General features: G+C 40.3%; 1 protein-coding gene across 7 annotated transcripts in view; it reads right to left on the bottom strand.

Moving 5' to 3' along the window:
- Nucleotides 1-19,932, bottom strand: part of KLF12 (KLF transcription factor 12) — a 261,300-nt gene that overhangs the window by 214,437 nt on the left and 26,931 nt on the right. For 2 of the 7 annotated variants that reach the window (XM_064504759.1, XM_064504758.1), the window contains exon 2: nt 12,958-13,116. The exons of the other annotated variants lie outside the window; for them this stretch is intronic. The gene's annotated coding sequence lies outside the window, so the exon portion shown is untranslated. The remainder of the gene's footprint in view (nt 1-12,957; nt 13,117-19,932) is intronic. 7 annotated transcript variants of the gene reach the window in all.

Genomic DNA, 19,932 nt, shown 5'->3' with positions numbered 1-19,932 from the left:
TTTTAGCACTGAATCCCTCCTGCTAAAAAGGAATTCTTAATTCTCAAACCAGGCCAGATTGTGTGGTAGTATTTACGACATGCACACATGTCCACTCTGAACATGTATGGCTTATTTCACTTTTGATCTGAACTAAGAATTGCAGATGTGAAAGGCATTAATCCACTTTGGAAATCAGTCTATTTCCACTAAAATATTCACAGAAAAATATTTTAAATGAGAAATACAATGGAATATACTTGTCTTTCTAATATTGCAAATAGCTATTAAATATATTAGTAAAAATTCCAAAGCTGCATGTAGCAATTAAGTTGCTTATAATAGGAAACTGAATTTTGAATGAAGACAACTAGCCATGTTGCAGACTCATACTTTTACAAATCTAGAGTATGTGCCTATTCCAGTATCCTTTGAGCATTAACTATTTTGGGTTTGATTTAAATCAGATTATTTTTAGTCCTGCATGACTGTATGCTACTGTCTTCCTTGAGTCCAGAGGCATAAATAAAATACAAATTGTGCTATAAGCCCACTCTCATTACGCAGTTCTACTATTTATTTATCAGACTAGCAAAAGCAGAGAGACCAAGTGATTATGACAGAAACAAGCGATAAAAAAATAATTTATAAAATACACCTAAAATGCATAGAATTATTCATTTACAATTCACTAAGGCAACACATCTGACTTGTAGGTTACGGGAAGATTAAAAAAGGAAATTAAGTGACTCCAGATGCTAGAGCACCGCACATAGCACAGGGACCAAGCCTCCAAGAGATGGGACCTCAGGTGACAGCTTTCCTATGCAGTTAGGTCCTAACTGGACAACCACTGCACGACATGTCCCACTGCAACTTCTACAGTGAGATCCTGCAGCACACAGTGACAGGAAATCAGTTTGTCACAGGATTATGTCGTATTTGGTGGATTTTCTATGCAGTAGCAATTCCCAAGGGAAAAAAAAAGTAAATTCAGCAACAATGTTATTCATGGAAAAAAAAAAATGTCTCCGGCTGTACACAGATGAATGATCCACCATTGTGCCCAGAGGAATTCAGGCCAAAAGAGGATGCCAGGTAAAATGACAATTACTCCACAAACCAAGCACAGTGCTAACTAACTAAAAAGAGACACCTTTCCTTTTTGAGAAGGTGAGAAAACATTTTTCTGTGAATTTGGGACTGTTCTAAACTGCACAAAATTTAGTGCGCTACCATCATTTCATTGCAGCTATAACTGAGAACTGAGAGCAGTAACACAGGACCACAAATTCCGTAGTAAACAGAGCAAATTTCTACTATTCTTCAAGCAGTTAAGTTCAGCTTTACTCCACATAAGCTTTAAACACCAAAGTACCTTAGTTAGGAGCTTGGTGACCCTAAAATTTCAAATGCTCAATAAAGCTGACCAGGCCAAATTTAAGCCAAAGTAAAATCCTCAAACTGCATCTAGTGTTGACACAAAGCTTCAGCATCATTTCAATCTGCTGATCTGCTCCTGTTGCTCCAAATTACCTGCTTATGTAGGCATAACCTGCAGCACATAGTTAGGTGCCTCAGTTAGGTGGGATGAATCTAAATCTGATATTCTTGACATTCTGTGACTGTTTCAAATCCCTTTCAAAATAGAAATTCACACCACATCACATAAGACATATTTTGCCAACATTATCAAATCAATATTTGTTTGATGTTTTATGATTCCTTTTACTCTCCCTGACTCCTACTACTTCTTTGAGCCATTTCCCCCTTTTTTCATGTGGGCAAAATGTTTAAAAATGCATACAAATAACTATAAAATCATTAGCAAGGAGCCCAAAAGCTAAACTACTGAAGCTGAAGAGTTAGGGAGCTTTGCCCTGGGAAAGAAAAGGTGATGTCCTGGGACTGTGCAAGAAGGACACAGATAGTCTGCATGGAGGTCCTCTAATCAAACACAGGCATCTGAACAGCGCAACCTCGCAGCAGTAGCACATCTGAACCAGCCACCCAACGTTCCCCTTACTGCCAAGGGAGAAAAAGAGGCGCTTCTATGGCTGATTCCTCTCATCTTAAAGTAGACATCTAAACAGACCAGACTAATAAGATCTTAGAAGTGCCTGCATCTCTCTCTTTGGCAACATGACACATCTAGAGCGACTCGTTCAGCTGCAGACGCCAGACTTCTGGACATCAGGAATCAGCTGCAGAAACTCCAGCCTGTGTTGCATGTCGACTGATCAATAGTAAGGATTTAAGCCACAATAATCTAATCATCATGCCGTTTCAGAGTTAACATCTAAGTGGAACAACTAGGCCAAAACCACATCTCTGAGACTAGCTTTTAAGCTGTTGAAAACCAAAAACTTGTAGCAGTTTACACTCTTTGTTCACATACGGAAGTTTCACTTTGAAAGAACTGAAAACAAGTATCATCTTGTATAAATGAAAGTTACTGCAGCTTGATTCCACCACAAAAAGGTGAACCAAGTGCAAATCTCATGGTTCTAGCTATTGCTATCCTCAAAAAGAAAGACTGGGGTTGACAACCTGCATGCAGGTGGCAGACCACCAAGGCACAAGCTGGTCACTCCCATGGGCTCCATCCCCTCCCTACCACTGCCTCTTCTGGGCTCTGAAGCAGCTTCCTCCACATACCCATCTTCACAAAAACACATCCATTTGGGACTGAAAGCACCTCTTCATTCCACAAATCACAGACCCCTGCTACAGCAAACAGCATCGCGCAGATGTAGAGACCAGCGAGTGGCATCTCTGGCAGCACAAGTGCACACCTAGCAAGGGCTACAATGAGGGGCAGAGTAAGGGCACGCACTAATACCATGACTAAAGGGAAAAGATGTGCAGCTGGGCAGAGAGTTAAGTCATTTGCAAAGCCCTGACCCTAATCTGACCTGTAATGGCCGTGCAGTTTAAACATGGAAATTCCCCCCCCAAATAAAATGAGGTCTCTGCTTCTTCCTGCAACAGTAATGAAAAAGTTATATACCATTTTTACTTGTCTATCTGGAGGGACTGAAAGTCACTTGGCCTACGTGAGCAGAATTTCACAAGCAACAAATAACAACATTAAGAGTCCTAGATTACAGTAGACAAGATATTTTTCCCAACTGGCAAGCTTAATACTTAAATAATAAGTAATATTAGTATTTATAATAGTATTTATAATATTTTAAATAGTATAATAGTATTTGCTTTATGGCTGCAACACTGATGTATACTGGTTTGCTACAAATTTTCTTGATTAAATCATCTTACTTAAAAGGTCAAAACTCCATATAACTTTCGTTACACTTCATTCCTTTTCCTGCATTTTCTTCTTTATTTTAAATTCACCTACCCTACTATTCATAAGGACTTTATATGGAAAAATATAGACAATCTACCTCTTTTACAATATTTGTTGTCAAATACGAGTTTTTTATTATTGTTACTGTGTAGATATAACTACAGGGAACTATATCTTGAAAGTGAGTTTGGAGATGCTTGTTGCTTTAACCCTATTATTTTGCCCAATATGCAGAACAGAGCATATACTATGTTCTGACCAAAATTATTTCTACACCGCAACAAGCTTTAAAACCAGATTTCTGGTTTCATACTACTTGACTAACCCTTGTTCCCCACCTCCCTGCCTCAGTCCATGTACAGCAATCATTAATGAGGGCTGAGAATGAAAAGAACAGCAGCTAACGTATGTTGAATTCTGAAAGCCAGGACATAAAACATATCAAGAGTAAGTTGTTCTTGTGAGACTGTTTTTAATTTTAGAAACTGAAAGTTCTTCTCATCTGGATAGTACCTTTCATTGCTAAAACAATTTAAAAAAAAAAGTGCAGCATTTGCATCATTAAATATATAAATATGTATAGGTGTGTGTATATACATACACATACATATATATGAAGCCTGCATAAGACCATCTTCATGCAAGTACCTCCAAATTTAATTAATTTCTAAAGCAATAATTTCCAGACCATTAACATTTCAAATGACTGAAGTAGATAGTCAGGCACAGAAGAGTTAAGTGATTCAACTTCCTAGAAGTCTGCCACAGAAAGAAAAACGCATCAGCGGACTTCCAATTGCTTGTCCTGAATTAAAAATACAACTTCAGATGTCTTCTTCCAGCTGAAAATTCAGCTGTTCAAAAATCAAAACAAATTTCACTGTCTTCACGAATACAGTGGCCAGAACAACCAATTTCAAGAAATGATGTGGCGTTAAGAAGCCAAATCTTGGTCACAGAAATTTCGGGTGAATATTTTGTGAGGGTAGTCCCACAGTTGCAGAGACCAAGCATACTATGAGAAAAGCTGCTTTTGTGACATTCTGGTGCGTGTGTGTGTGTGTGTTCCCAGAGTAGAAAAAAAGGTCTCTCAAGGAGGGCTGAATGAATTATTACTTTATTTAAATCGTTTTGCCCCAGGCAGGCAAAGAGATCACACAGTTATAAAACAATCTTGAGTCTGCCAGCCATAAAAGAAAGGAAAATGTGAAAGGTACAAGGATATTTAAACAAATGGAATTAATCCTGTTTTATACAGGTCCTTTGCTCTGCAGTATCTGCGCATCTTCCAAAAGCATGTAAAGAAACATGACTCACATCTGTCATCTAGAGCTTAGTCTCTCTCAAGTTCTTCCGAGGAAAAACCACATGTGAACTGTAGCGTTTGGGGGTTTGGGGGTTATTTCGTTTTGCTTTTCATCTCCCACATGCATCTGCACATTTGTTTATCCTCAGTCATGAGAACATGGACGATTTGAGAATGACCTCAGGGAAGAGAGATGGAGTGGCAAGATCTAGAAAAGTTTGAGAATCATTAAGAAGAGGGATTGTCTGTAGCAATAAACCAAGGAAATCAAAACAGGAGGAGGAGAAAACGGACACAAAACTCCTCTTATTCAAAATGTTCTGCTATATAAAAATTAACAAGCACTGTGCGCAGTTGTCAGTTTCTAAAAGACTACTAACTCAAAGTACACATATTCAGGGAGATCCAGCTTCTCAAGACTTTTCTAAAGGCTGTAAGGTACAGTGTCCTAAACATACTCCTTTTATTTCAGCATTTTCTCACAATAAAAGCAGTGCCCTCTATTTCTTCATTAGTATTCTAAGACCATAACAAATTGACTATCTGGAAATGTAATCCAGAGCTTTTAAATTATTTCCACATACTACACGTGGAATTCTCTACCCAGTTCCCATTATTTTTTCCTTTCCTGAAATATTAAGAAATTCTCGCTCTTTATGATCTGTGAGCCAACAAAGATGCTGGAGAATTCTCTTGCTGCAACAACTGCCTGCAGGGGACAGCCCCAAACAAGAAAACAGAGCTGTAACATGTTTTACCATCATCTGATGGGTTTATTTGGATTTCATTTTGTCTTTCACTCAATTTATGTAATTAAAAAAGTACAAATGTTAACAGGCTATCCCTACTACAAACCAAACACTTAGCTTTCAGATATTTGTGATCACCATGTAATACTAAATTTAATCTCCCTGCCTTCAAAACAGAAGAAACTGAAAAAAAGGAAAGTGTGAAACATGATTCATGACAGGGAGTTAGTTAAATGAGGCAACCTTGACTACAGGAATCACAAGTATTGCCATTCTAACTCTCTTGCAGATGAATCACTTTCTGAAGCTCCTAACGTTCAGTATGAAATCTGCCAAGACTGGTCTATTCCTGCAGATTAGGATAGTTTTGGAAGAGGCAGAGATTACAATTTTTTTGTCCATTCTGAAGCATGGGGAGAAAGAAAAGATAACCACACTAAGAACCAATTTCCCCTTCTCTACCATGAATGTCACCATCACCACCAAAAAGCCTTCAAAGCTCCATTAAATTTTTTTTTCCTAAAAAATCACATTTCATATAATGCCTGTGCTGGTAAGCCTTCCAATAGCACTACACTCATATCCCAAAGCTTTCCCCACTGGCACTTCTTCCTCTACTCCTCCGCCTCTACTTAGCTCTCGTGAAGCCACATCTGGAGCACCGTGTGCAGTTCTGGGCTCCCCCATATAAGAGAGACATGGAACTACTGCAGCAAGTCCAGCAGAGGGCTATCAAGATGATGAAGGGACTGGAGCATCTCTCCTATGAGGAAAGGCTGAGAGAGCTGGGACTGTTCAGCCTAGAGAAAAGACTGAGGGGGGAATCTTATCAATGCAGTATAAATATCTGAAGAGAGGGTATAGATGATGGAGTCAGACTCTTTTCAGCAGTGCCCAGCGACAGAATGAGAGGCAATGGGCACAAACTGAAACACAGGAATTTCCATCTGAACATGAGGCAAAACCTCTTTACTGTGAGGGTGACAGAGCACTGGAACAGGTTGCCCAGAGAGGCTGTGGAGTCTCCTTCCTTGGAGATATTCAAAAACTGTCTGGACAAAATCCTGGGTAATGTGCTCTAGCCAACCCTGCTTGAGCAGGGTTTGAACTAGATGATCTCCAGAGGTCCCTTCCAACCTCAACCCTTCTGTGATTCTTTCTTTCTGCCACCTGTTCCTTGATTTGGCAAATGAATTGCACCTTTCTTTTTAATCATATGTAGGCTCTTCTAAAATGTGGCATATTTCTGTTCTCAGACTTCTGTGCAGGTAGGAGAGTCACTCTGGCCTTCCAGCTTAAGTCCTATTGTGGTCCTCATTGGTCTGTTTATAAACTCTGTATTTCTGAGCCCAAACCCAAATATCCCTGAATGACTTTGAAGATATATAAAAAACTATCTGTGGGTCCAGTTATTTTCTTCTTCTTTCTTTGGATCCTTCTGATCCAAACTAATTAATTAATACAATTCTCCAGTGCAGCCTAAAACAATACCTCCTATTTCCCTGCCTCGGAAAAACCCTGAGGAGCCAGCAAGTTCAGCGTACCATTGCCCAGTAAAACACAGTTGGCCTAATCTGACAGGGAAGGCGCAGATAAAAACACCAACGTACTGAACGTGCAAGATCTGTATGCAAGTAGAATAGAAGAAGACAAACCCAAGCAGAAGGCATTAAAGCTATATAGCTAAAAAAAAATAATAATAATAAATAAATAAATAAAAAGACAGACAACCAGGTTTTCAAACAAGGTGAGATTTCTCAGAACTTAGGCTTCCAACTTGAGATGTTTTAAAGAGGCTTGATTTTAATTGTTACTACTCTCTTAAAGCTAGGCTTTTTTATTTTTTAAGGTTGGGAAGCATGTAATTCAGAAACCTAAAAACTCTCATAGCTGTTAGAAGGAGTGGGTGTCGATATAAAACTGCACTCTGAACTCTAATTCTTCTGTACGGACATTACAATACTAATTTATTGTAATAGAGTTCATAATAATCTCACAGCCCCCTACTTATTTTCATAAGTCTGCAATATCAATTTTTTCCAATCCAACAGCTTCAGATCTATATCAGAGGTGAGGGGAGGAAAAACACGCTTGCCAAGCTTCAAGGCACTTCCTCTACCTGTTAAATTTACAAATACAACAGTGCAGCTAGAAACTCTTTACTAAACTCCCTAAAAGACTAAAGCTCCAAAATTCCCTTTTTATCATACAAAGTACAGTTCTCGGTGATCTCTTCTGTTCAAAAAACCATGAGGACAGAGGGGTTTCGCACTGTGCCCTAAAGCAAACAGAGATTTGGACTATTTTAGAACAAGGATTACAAAGTCCAAAGCTCCCTATGGAAAATGTGTTGCTAATAGCTGCCTTTTTTTTCTATCTGAAGGACTCCAGCTCAAGTAATTTCTCTGATCACAACAGCACAGGTATCAAAGAGGGGAAAGATGGGGTTCTAAAGCATGTTAATCCCAAGAAACTTCTTATGCAGTACACCAAATAAAGCCACATAAAAGCTGTACAGAACAGAATTCCATGCACTCCACAAACACATGAAGAGATTGGGGACTGCAGGGAAGTTAACACCCCCTTATGAAGAAATTTTATGAATGCAATTGTTAAATTTAACAAAGTAAGCATGGATCTTGACATGCTACATGTAAATGCTGCACAAGAGCAAGGTAGGTTATAAAATGGAGCTAATCTAGTTGCGCAGCTACAAACCGAGGGAAAAGGTGCAAACCAGTCCGATTCAAGCTCTTTGTTCTTTACTCTTCACCTGCAGAGTTTATCATCTGGCCAATCTATTTGCTGTGCTTGTAATTCAATAGTAGCAGTGACCAAAACAAGCCCAAGTCTGCACTTTGCTGACCTCTGAGGAAGCCAATAAATCAGTCAGGCTCAGAATTAACTGTCTGCTAAGTTTTATCAAATTTCCCAACGATGCAAGATGCCAAGTAAGAGCCGCCAAGTAAAGACCAAATTATAATACATGGCATCTTACAGGGTTCCCCCCTCCCCGCCCCCATGTTTGCCTAGTTGCACTGATTTCATGCACGATGCTTATATAATTCATCAGCTGAGCTTGCGGCAAGTTAGCAAAAGGCAGTCTGTTCATGCTGCTCTTTTCTGACTTCCCAGGAGGGGCTTACAACAGCTCTGGTGGGGACAGGTCTGGGGCAGGCTGGGCAAGCCCTGGAAGACTGGGTGCCACAGGCAAGGTGGGAGGAGAGGCACAGGGCAGCGGCCCCCAGGCTACAAAAGCCAGGTGCCCGAACCTTGTGAGGATCAAGTCAAGCCCAGATTAGAGCTACAATCACAGGAACCTCATAAAAGATAGTACTTACACTACAACGTGGACTAAACAACAGGTAGAACTAAGCCTGGTACCAAAGAGGTTCAGCATCCCTGTTAGCATTCATTGTGAAGCACCGGAGAAACAAACTTCCAAGACTAAAAGGATAAAAAGATTAACATACTGCAGAATAAAAAGCTAGTATGGAACAGGAAAATAAAACTTTTTTTTTTTTTAGAAGCTGATTAATAAGAAGCTTTTATAAAAACCAACATAGCAGGTTAAAGCCAAATTCACGCCTCTGTTTCTGTACAGAAGCAGATTTGCAACGGGGAAGTCTGGCTGAAAATTCTTAATTTATCTTTGGCAATTTAAACTATTTTCATAGAAATCACGTTGAGAAGGCAAAATTGACTGATGCTTTCTGTTTCTTAAAATATGTCAGCCAAAAATCCTGGCTCACATGCCTCATTTGTTATCATAGCCAAAGACTAGTAGCTGTTCATATGTGATGGTTTATGCATAAATATAATCTATCTTCACTGGCAAATGCGACACAAGTGGGGATATATTCAATCTTGACTGAGGTTTTTAACTTCCACGGGCTTTCATTCAGATCAAGAGAAAAATATATCCCTCATACAAAATAAAACTTCCTGTAAACCTCAGAGTCTCTTTACCAGTCAGTCACAATCTAAATTCCAAGCCAGGCTGCAACTGAAACGTATTTGTTTCACATTCAAATGATAAAAAAGACACAATTTCAACAGAACCAGGTTAATACAGCCTATCATTATCAGAAAGCCTTTTCAGAAGAACTTGCTTTCTGTAATACAGCAAAAATACTGATAGGATTTGCCTTTTAACCCAGTGAAGCAAAAAGCAGATTGCAAGGAGTTCATCCCCTCTATTTCCAGTGAAACCAACCAAAATGACAGCGGCCTTCCTCTTTCCTCACTGCTCTCCAATATCAATTTCATATTAAAATTAATTTGGTGCTTTGAAATGGTTTGATCTTTGATCATACAACAACTATGACAGATGTGGAAACACAGCAATTTTATTGTTATTGGGAGACTTTATGACAGAATTTGTCTCCTTTACATACTGTCTCCTACTGGTATTTAAATTTTTAAAAATGAACTTTCAGCACACTTGCCTGCAATTCATACTGAAAGCTACAGTGGAATCTTTCAGGTTTGTTTGCAGTTGTGGTTACCCTACTTCTTATAAACACGGCAACTTCCTGTCAAGGTTCCCACTGCTAAATCAGGTTGAATCATGGCATCCTTCACAGTCATGACCCCTGAATGCATTCACGCTACAACTCTGTCTAGTCCTATTAACTATACATTGCAGTGGGATAGCATTTCTGAAGTTACATACAAAACAGGCCACCTCTTCTCAAAATCAGCTACAGACCTGCCAGAATGCTCCTCAGGTAGCATAAGGTTAACCATATTTTCATGTTTCAAAAATAACACTGTTTTCATTAAATGCCTGCAAGATGAAGTTCAGGGAACACTCTTAAATGCACTGTGACAGCAAACATGGAAACCTCAAGGCAGAACCCCAGGAGCAAATTATGTATCATTCACTCTTCTAAACATGCAGATGCAAACACATAAGATAAAACTGTTAATTAAGTGAATAAAAAACCCTACTCTTTTCACTAGGTGAGAAGAGGTGAATTAAACAAACAAACAAAAAAAAAAACCACAGAACATCTTAGCACTCTTTGGTGATCCTGTAGTGGATACATTTATTGCACAGCAGGACATTAAATGTGTTTTCCTATATACTGATAAATTATAAATGATGTGTGTCCTACTTCTTGTAGTACTACTTTTCTTATAGTCTCTTGCAGGACTGAGTCAGTTAATGGCAGCCTTGGCATTTCTGACCTTTACTTTGTCAAAAAATTTCCATTTTGTTGTTTAAACAAAGGGTTCTGTCTGCAGCCCCTGACAGTCACCATTTTACTTACCCATGGCAACCCATTCTGTACAATAATGGCATCAGACTAGCTTGACACAGAGCCATGTGCATGTGAGGCTGAGACTGACTTCTCTAGATAACAAATGGAGATAGGTGCCCCTTCAACACTTTATGCTGAGACATATGCAAGCCCCTTCAAATCATTCTGTATGCCAAAACCTCAGCAGGGCTGAAACAGTGATGCTGTCAATCATCAAGAAAAATTTCTGCTGCTGGGGAAAAAAAGAAAAAAAAGCCCTCTCTTGCTTGCTTTCTGTATGCCTATACCTCCAGCTGCCTCAGTGCACTGTGTCAGTGTATTAAAATAGAACCGGCTCGATGACTTCACTGGTTCTCTCAAATAGGCCAGTTGGCATAACTGTCTGCTCCTGAGTAGAAAAGGATAGGGGTTTTTTTGTTCCTCCCCCCGCACCTCCCTCCAGTCTGAATGTTCACTTTCATTCTGACTACAGGAAAAAAAAGTCTCCCTTTTGAGCACAATCTGAAAAATCCACACATCCACCCACGCCTGGTGAGTAGGAAGCCTTCACGAGTGTCATCTTATTCTGCAGAACCTAATCTTCCCTTTGAGAAAAAAGAAAATCTAAACCTTATTACTGCAAAGATAACCTTCCAAATACAAGTAAATGTACAGTGAGGCACTAAACGACAAAAACAGCCCCAGTGCTGCTGTTGTACCTTGCTACACTGCTTCAGAGCAAAAACGTTCCTGATCAGAAAACCTGAGGACAATCCTAAAACTGACAAGAAAACCTAACAATTTCACACTGCTGTTATTCTGGCTATGTGCCATACTGCAGGAAGACTCTGGAGAGGCATATCAACAAAAGAGATGCAAAGAGCTATAGGGCACAGTGAAACGCAATAGGGAAGTTAAGAAATGACTGAAAGAGTGGAAGTCTCCAAGGTACCTCTGATGCAACTGGAAGACTAAGGGGATGAAGATTCAACCAGTTACATGGTACAAAATATTCCATAAATCCATCTTACTACCTAAATAAACTTCTCTAAAGCATACCAAGAAGTTCATTAGAAAGTCTGTGTCAGTAAGCTTTGGTCTGACAAGACCATAACTTGGGGATATTTTATTGATGCTTTAAATCTTTATGCACAAATCAGCACACAGTACAGTGCCTGTAATACATCATAACTTTGCAGCCCAACTTCTGGACATAGCCCGAAGAGAAACACTGCCAAAGCTGTATCCTTATCACAAATGCCCATGCCTGCAGAGCTGGTATTTTGGAAGACAGCAATATTCAATTTCTGTACATTGAACCATAGAGGAGCATTCTGGAATTGCACTTACAGATCAGGTGGCACAGTCAACACATTTTCTTGCTGCACCGTTTCTGGCCCATGACCACTCTACACCTTTTCATGATCAGATTACTAAGAACATAAGTAATCTGTGTAGGAATTCAAATGGGGCCCAGGTGTGGTCATGATGCAGACACAAAGCTACTGCTACTGCTATTCTTGCAGCAGTCATCTGTGTCAATATAAGAAGGTCTCATAAGGAAAAAAGGTTTAACCTGAATCTATGCGAGAAAACTAAATTTACCATCCGAGTACCTCATAGGTCATTTTCAAAATCATCTATCATCTTCAGAAGCTTTAGTCTCATTGCTAAAGCTGCTAGGTTTAGGAGCCGGGTTTTCATTCAAAGTCAAAATGACTGAAAGGCCTTCAGAAGTGTTACTTACAATTTATGTCCAGTCAAAAATAAAGACATGAATGGTTTGAACAGACACCACTTGTTTATTTGTGATGGCCTCCTAAAACTGTCACTACAACAGAACATAAATGCTTAGTACATAGGTCTTACACAGAGATTACAAGGCCCTTCTATGGTGTTGTAGGAAGACCAATCCGCTTTCCCCCAAATGGGCACCTGCTAGAAATATCACAGGAGTAGCGTGCTCCTAGCACGTTTCCTCAGCAGCAGGCACTGAGTGTCTGTGGACTGTTGCAATGCAGGAGTCTAGCCTACTTCTCTACAGTTGATTGTCTAAAGTTGCAAAGGCGGAGCCTTGTGGAGAAAAATGGGGAATTAAATACACAAAAAGAAGGAAGGGGGATGGACAGAACAGAGTATTAGTTCCAAACACATTTTGTTCTGTCACTTTATGCTTTGGCCATTTTTAAGACAAATTTTTATTACAGGTGGCTGACCAAAATTCAACTTACATCAAATGGAGACAGCAATTTTACTAGGAAGAGGAAGTTGAACATATTTATTGGACTTGGACACACCTGGAGTCCAATCCCATCACTAATTCCCATCTTCTATCCGATCTTTAGGTGCTTACTCTCTGAAGTTTACCTGCTGCCACTGGAAAGGAGTATAACCCATCTGGGTGGGAGCTTTCTGTCTGCATCCTTCATTTGGGAACACAGTGTTCTAAGTTTTGCATCCATGATTGCTTTAGACTTCAAAATCTCTTTTTAGAGCGTTACAAATTTTTCTTACTGCCTTGGAGATCTGTGCATGAAAAAAGCAAAGGAAAAAATGAACAGAAAACACATAGTCAGCTTAGCGTATTTTGATCTACTCTTACCATTAGCCCAACTGGATACAGCTTGCTCTCTCTCAAGCCACAGAAAAAAAGCAACAGAATCACTCCTTGAAAGCAATGTCTCCTCTGACCATCTTCCAGTCAGCTCTTGATCACCACGGAGGGGAAAGAAGGAGACAAAGTCATTGCCAGGCTCCAAGATCTCTCTCATCAGATCTCAAAGCGGGGTGGGAGGACAGGTTTTCAATTCCTTAAAGTTAGACAGAGGGTTAAGCCAGGTGACAGAGAGGCAGCAGCTGGAAGGAACATAGCTGAGGGGAATCTAAGTGCTTGGCAGAGGGCTACAGGAGGAGGCAGGAGCTTCTTAGGGTGAAGAACACAGGAACGCACTACTGAAAGCAAGCCTGAGAAGCTAAATCATTCTTACATCTGTAAGAAGCTCTTAAATAAAGGCAAAAACTAGATATGGAACTGAGCGCGTTCAAAGAGCAGCTGGGAAATGAGTGTGACACAGTCATAATCACAGAAACATGACAGAGCGTCCTTGTCACTGTTATCTCATGCCTGCACAGGACTAAGTACTCTTTCCTATCAAAAAGCAACCTTAAACCGTTTTTGTCGTACAAAGCACGTAGGACTAAGAAGATTGGACGGCCAGTTTCTTTCTTTTATTTTGCTACACAGACTAGGTGCACTGATCCAGTACCAGCTTGAAGAGAAGCAGCTTATTGGTGCTAGCCCCCCAACTAGCAAAAATGTTTCTGCCATCCTATCTCAAGTTGAAGGACTAGACATAACAGCGACTGAACTAGTGGTTATTGAACAGTTTCTCTAAGACCTCCATCATGGATTGGCACTGAGCTGAAACCATGGAGGAAGCTGTCTGTCTGCTGAAAACTATTACGGTGCCATTAACATGGAAGCTGGCCCTTGAAGATGCAGACCACAGTGAGGAAGACTTCAAACAAGACTAAAATCTCATTCTCTTAACTCTCCAAAGCTAAAGAAAACCTGACTCCAAGCAGACAAACAAGAAAGAAAGGTGAACTACAGTAACAGACTAGCTGACCTAGGTCCACACAGGAAGAATGTGATTTGTCTTCAAAGTCAGAGGCTGACACACCTGTAAAGTTCATCCAAAATGTTAAGACATTCTCCTAAGGAAAAAGAATTCTCCTCTCAAATAATGAAGTAATAATACATATATAATAATATATATCAAAGAACGAACCCTAGTTCAGGCCTTGGACACTGGTGTGAGACATCCTGTGATTAGAAAAGACCTGATTACAAACCTGTTTTGGATAATCAGTATCACATAGTCTTCATCACAAACAGCATACCCCTGCATCTCTGTTATATCCAGTATGGCAGAGTATAAAAGTCACAACATCAGTAGCTTAAGAGCTGCCACATCAGGGTGTGACTGGCTAGGATTTGGGGCATTTCCCAAGTCTGTTGCTGTAGACTCTGGTAAGAGCCACAATAGAGGGGACCAACGGTTGGTCTTTCTACCTCAGACGAGCTATTTGTAGATATCGGACAAAACTAAATCTCAGAAAGCAGACAGGCTGCCGTGTGAGAAGGAAAACTCTCAGTAGACAGATTACCAAAAAAGCTATAGGAAGACCCTCAAACACAGAGAGAACTGCAAACTGGAGATAATCCAGTATGTGAATCAAAAGCAGATGGAGCCTTTAGACACAGTAAAACTCCAACATACCAAGAACTTTCTGGAAAAAATCCTCTTCTAGTATTTCAAAGGACCTGGTGTACATGTAGCAAAGGGATAACCCCAGCTGAACAGAACTGCCACCTCAATTTGTTCTTATGGGTAATCCTACACAAGAAAGGGTTCTTAGGAGACGTTTCTACTTTTAACAAAACATCCATCACTTACCCTAATGCTTTAGGGTTCCTTTGCGAGAGGAGTCTTTTACATAGCTGTTATGTGACTTCTGTGAATCTTTTCAGATCGCACTGTTTCTCTGAATATACAGAAGGAGGACAGGACATCTGTGAGTCCTGCTCCAAAAATAAACTAATCCCAAGCTGATACCTCAGCAGTATTAGTAAATGCAGGTTACTTCTGAAAAAGTGCTACTGACACTCAAGATGACCATAGCCCAGAACATAACAGAATGATTCAGGTTTCTCTAGCCACCTTAAAGATCCTGCCTTACACAAGAACAGAATACCAACTTCTGTGAAGCCACACTTGCTTTGGGGACCAGATTTTAACAACAGCATTTTAGTTATAAACAGATGCTTCTGCATGGGCTGTCAGAGTAGCATTGTATCACCACAAAACTAAGGTGAACCAAGTTTTGTACATCACACAGAAACTATCACTAAAGAAATACACACATGGGGATACTGGCAGTTAAATAATATGAAGGTGTTAGGAACTGCCCACTAAGGAGTCATTTTTGACCAGTCATGGCCCTCCTCACCCTCTGCTGAAATGGTTCAGTGGTACAAATGATGCCAGTGAAACAATCCCAGTTTGACACTTCAGCTGGTGCTACACAATACAGAACTATTACATGGGGAAAAAAGTAAGCACTTCTGAGGGGACAGATATTTTGTTGGAGAGGCATCAACCTTCTGGCAAAGAAGAGAGGTCAGTGGTTAGGTTTACAAGCCTTCTACAGCAGGGAATACAGACAGAGAGGCAGCAGCTGGGAAGCAACACAGCTGCAAAGAATAAAAGCACTCAGGAGAGGGAAGGGAGTAAGACAGGTTGGCCAACCTTCCCAAACCTACAGACTACATACCAAAATCTCCATGTGGTCTGAGAGCTACAAAATACATACCTTATGCCTTGGAGGAGCGGGGGGTAGACAACAACAGATCTCCAGGGGTCTTGTGTCTCCACTGCTGGACACAGAGCTGTGTGCTAGTGTGATCCAGCAATGTCAGCCTCAGCACAGGCTTTTGGCTTGCCTCCTCCTACAGCTGTGCATTCAGATTAACCCAAAACCCCTGTGCCACAATCCTGCTTCTGGACATGTGATGTAGTCACCTCATGGGAGTTGCATGTGAACCATAAACTTCAAAACAGTCATCTGTCTTTTCTTAGCCACCTACAAGATGGCTAGTAGCAATGAACCAACTAGCTGTAGGAGACCCAGCTCCGCAAAAGGAGAAAAATGAAAAAGAATGTGCAAACAAAATGGAGGGTGACCGAAGAAGAGTTACAGCTGCCCTGCTAGCTGTCAGAGTTACAACCCTGTCTCTGCCAGAAAGGACACTACTGAAGAAAACAGAGCTTGGGAGTCTCAAATGGATGACAGTGTCTCTCTGGATGAAACAGTATTTGCACAAGTACCCTCCTTCATGTATGGTAGCCATTCCCTTTCTATTCCTGTTTTCTCCAGTTACTTACATGCATACACAAATGAAATCTTAGGAAGTGTCATGCTTTCTTTAAGACATAAACCACTGAGATCTTTGAAACATGGCTAGTAATCCACAAAGGCGTAATGGCCAAGGCCTGTAGGTCAAATAGGTCTGCACGGGTTTGTACCAGCCAGTTTCTGTCCTTTCAGATGGGCATTATCATCAATAAATTCACTTCCTTCCCATTTTCTGTTGGACAGATCTATTTCTTAGAAACAGAGGTTCAGAGATTACCTCATAGCCCTTAAGCAAGGGAAACTTTAGCACGCCATTGGGCTGTAACAGCCCAGCTGAAAACCTGCAGTATTGTATGGAGAAAGGGCCAGGCTACGGCGTTATTACACAACCTCTGGGAAAATTTCAGTTACGTTTTTCATCTGAACTTTAACATACGAGTTTGCTGCTGCCCAGCACACATGTCCCCAGACCATCCTCACAATTGCTGTCTTGGTCCTGGATTACCTTACTGGGTAATTCAGGGATGCCTGAACACAAAACCTTTTTTTAAATCACTGCTTGTCTTAGTTGTCTTTTTTTTTTTCCACCCACAGAGAAAAGTAAGTTTTTAGAAGAACAATGCTCTGGCAATCACCTCACACTGGCTGTACATGGGAGAAGAAATCTATCCTTTCTGAATTGCTCTTGAGACTAGGGGAAATTCATGAACATGCCAGATAAAATTCTCAGGGGGAGGAGAAGAGGGAGATGACTATTTCATATCCCTTTCCCAGTAAAGTCTGAATAAATTTATGGGTGGGTGGAGGGGAAAAGTGAGGGAATAGACTAGATTTAGAAAGAGATGAGCTGGAAGGAGTGGATAGGCAATTTCAGAATAAGAAAGAAAAAATATAATTATTTAGTTGAATAACTCTACTAAAACATGCAGCAGAAGGAATGGAAATGAGGACAAAAGGGAAGAAAAAGGCAATAAATGGGAAGGTTTATATAGACATGTTCACATGCCACCATCTCAGTGCCTGAACTGATCTGATAACCATCCACTGCATATTATTAAAATAAAGTCTTGAAAAAACCTTTATCCTTGACTCAGTCCTTGCCTTGCAGATACCTCAGACACCACAGGAATATGACACTCTTTTGGTTTTTTTAATTTAACATACACCAAGAACCAAGGGATAATGCAGGAAAAGGTTACCCCTGCTATTCAGCTTTTGCCTAGGGTGGATTGTACCTAAGGGTGGATTTCAGCTCACTTAACATTAGCTTTCTAGACACTTACTTTTAACTAAAGTTAATTGCCCAGGTTCCCTGTGTAATCAATGAGAAAAGACAACCACCTCCAGATAGCAATTTACGCTCTTCTAAGATTCATTTCTGTGACTGGTGGGAGGAAATGCCTTTTGGAGATACCTGTCTTTTATCACTGCTGATGATGGAATCTAGAAAACGAGGTTAAACTAGATGCCTAACTATGATGACTGAAAGTCGTGGAAGTGAATTCCATCCTAGCAGAATCTGCAAGTTTACAGAACTGCCTGGTATTTGGAAGGAAGCAATCTAGAGAAAATGCCATTTGCACAAAAATATTTGAGACTTTAAATCCCTGGGGGAAAAAAAGAGGGATATGAACACGGGACAAGGACCATCAATGAATGGATTTTTAATATTTACATCTAAGGCACATTCTTCAAGTCAAAATTAAATAAAACAAAACAAGAGTTTTGATGGTTTCCTGGGAAAGTGTGCTTGGCACTTAACTTCTCCTTTTTTGATGGTTATAAGCTCAGAGCACTGTGTAGGATCATCTGACAATGCCACCACACCTTATTGCAGACTGCACAGAAGTGCTGGGGGATGAGAGCTCTTCTGATTGATCCTTGTTGTCAATGTGAAATTTCTGTGAAACATTGCAGAAAAACAATATAACAGGATCATGAAGAGCCGAGACTGAAGATCACTGGAGACTGCACAGAGTAAAGGAGAAAAAGACACCATTTGATCACAAAGTAGTTCTACTTCGCTGCAGCGTGGCAGAAGCACATTGTTTTCCGAGTAGAAGACAGCATGAAGAGGCTGACAGGCAACACTCAAACTAACATGATTTGCTCCAGTACCTTTAACAAACTGTGCTTGATTAATCTCCTCTGGCTTTTTTCCAATCACATTTTATCAACTTACTCAAAGTGAGCATTAAAAGCTCTTTAGTACCTTGCTACTTTTGTTACTGCTGAACAGAGACAATTGCCAAATAAGATATATATCTGCTAGAGCCTGCTCATGTCTGAGATGCTGGAGGTCATGTTTTCGAGAAAAGTTCAAATCAGAACTTTTAAGTGCCTCAATAAAATGAGGCCCTCCCACTGGAGTTACACACACACATAAGACAACAGAACTGTACAGAAGAGTTTAGGTAAAAGTCAGAGAGAAACAGTAGATTTATGATCTACCCAGGACAAGCTTCACTATTAAGACTATCCAAGCAATTTTAGGGATTTTTTTTTGCCCCATTTTCAAATCATGTATCTGAAAACAAATCTTTCAGTCACTGTAAGTGAGAAATAAGTGATCTCTGAAATTTATGCTGGTCTTTGCACTTCCAGTAGCACCTCCCCTCTCTCCTACCCATTCTCTCTCCCTCCCTCAGAGATTTACGGAAGTACCAAATCCTATTCAGGGTTCCTTGAGGAAATTCTTGATCTGTGATGTTTTCTCTAAAAACAGTTTGCAACTGATTTTCTTTTTACCCTTTAGGTATCAGGATTTGATTTCAGTGCACCAGCCGCTGAGTAAATCAGACTGCAATTAGAAAGCTTTGTTTCAAGTGTGGCCACACAGGAGCTCCCTTCCAGTACTCCAGGAGTTCATAAACATACAAAATACCAGCAACACAGAATCACAAAGACCAAATCATTACAGCAAATTACAGAAAATGCTTTAACCACGGAATGAGACCTAGACAAGTCGGTCTTGCCTGAAGGTATTGTTACACAAGCAATAAGACAGACAAAAGCCAAACATTTAACCTCTTTAACGGCATTTTCAGCCAAAAATGAGACTTAAAAAAGAAGCCTACTTTTTACATTTCTTATTCAGTAACATATATTATGACATAAGAATTAAGCACTGTGTCACTAGCTAATGTTACTTGATAGCCTACTAAAGCTTTGTTAAGCGTGAGGATTTGCATGTTATTATCAACAATGTCATAAACTTTTGAGACCTCTGTAAAAACCTCCTGGCTGCCATTAAACTGTTAACACTGCCTTTTTCTTGTTTTTGATTTATCAGTTGAGGATGTGATTTCCCTTGCCTGCCCAGCTCGCGCTGCCGCTACTGCACTGCAGTGCTGCACTAGGAGCGCTGCCCTTCGCATGACACAACCACCCAAAAATCTCCACTGCCCACCGAGCTAGGGGCAG

Source organism: Dromaius novaehollandiae, chromosome 1, assembly GCF_036370855.1.
Source record: "Dromaius novaehollandiae isolate bDroNov1 chromosome 1, bDroNov1.hap1, whole genome shotgun sequence".
Lineage (NCBI taxonomy): Eukaryota > Metazoa > Chordata > Aves > Casuariiformes > Dromaiidae > Dromaius > Dromaius novaehollandiae.
The sequence above is the reverse complement of the archived record's forward strand: the minus strand, read 5'-3'. Positions and strand labels throughout refer to the sequence as shown.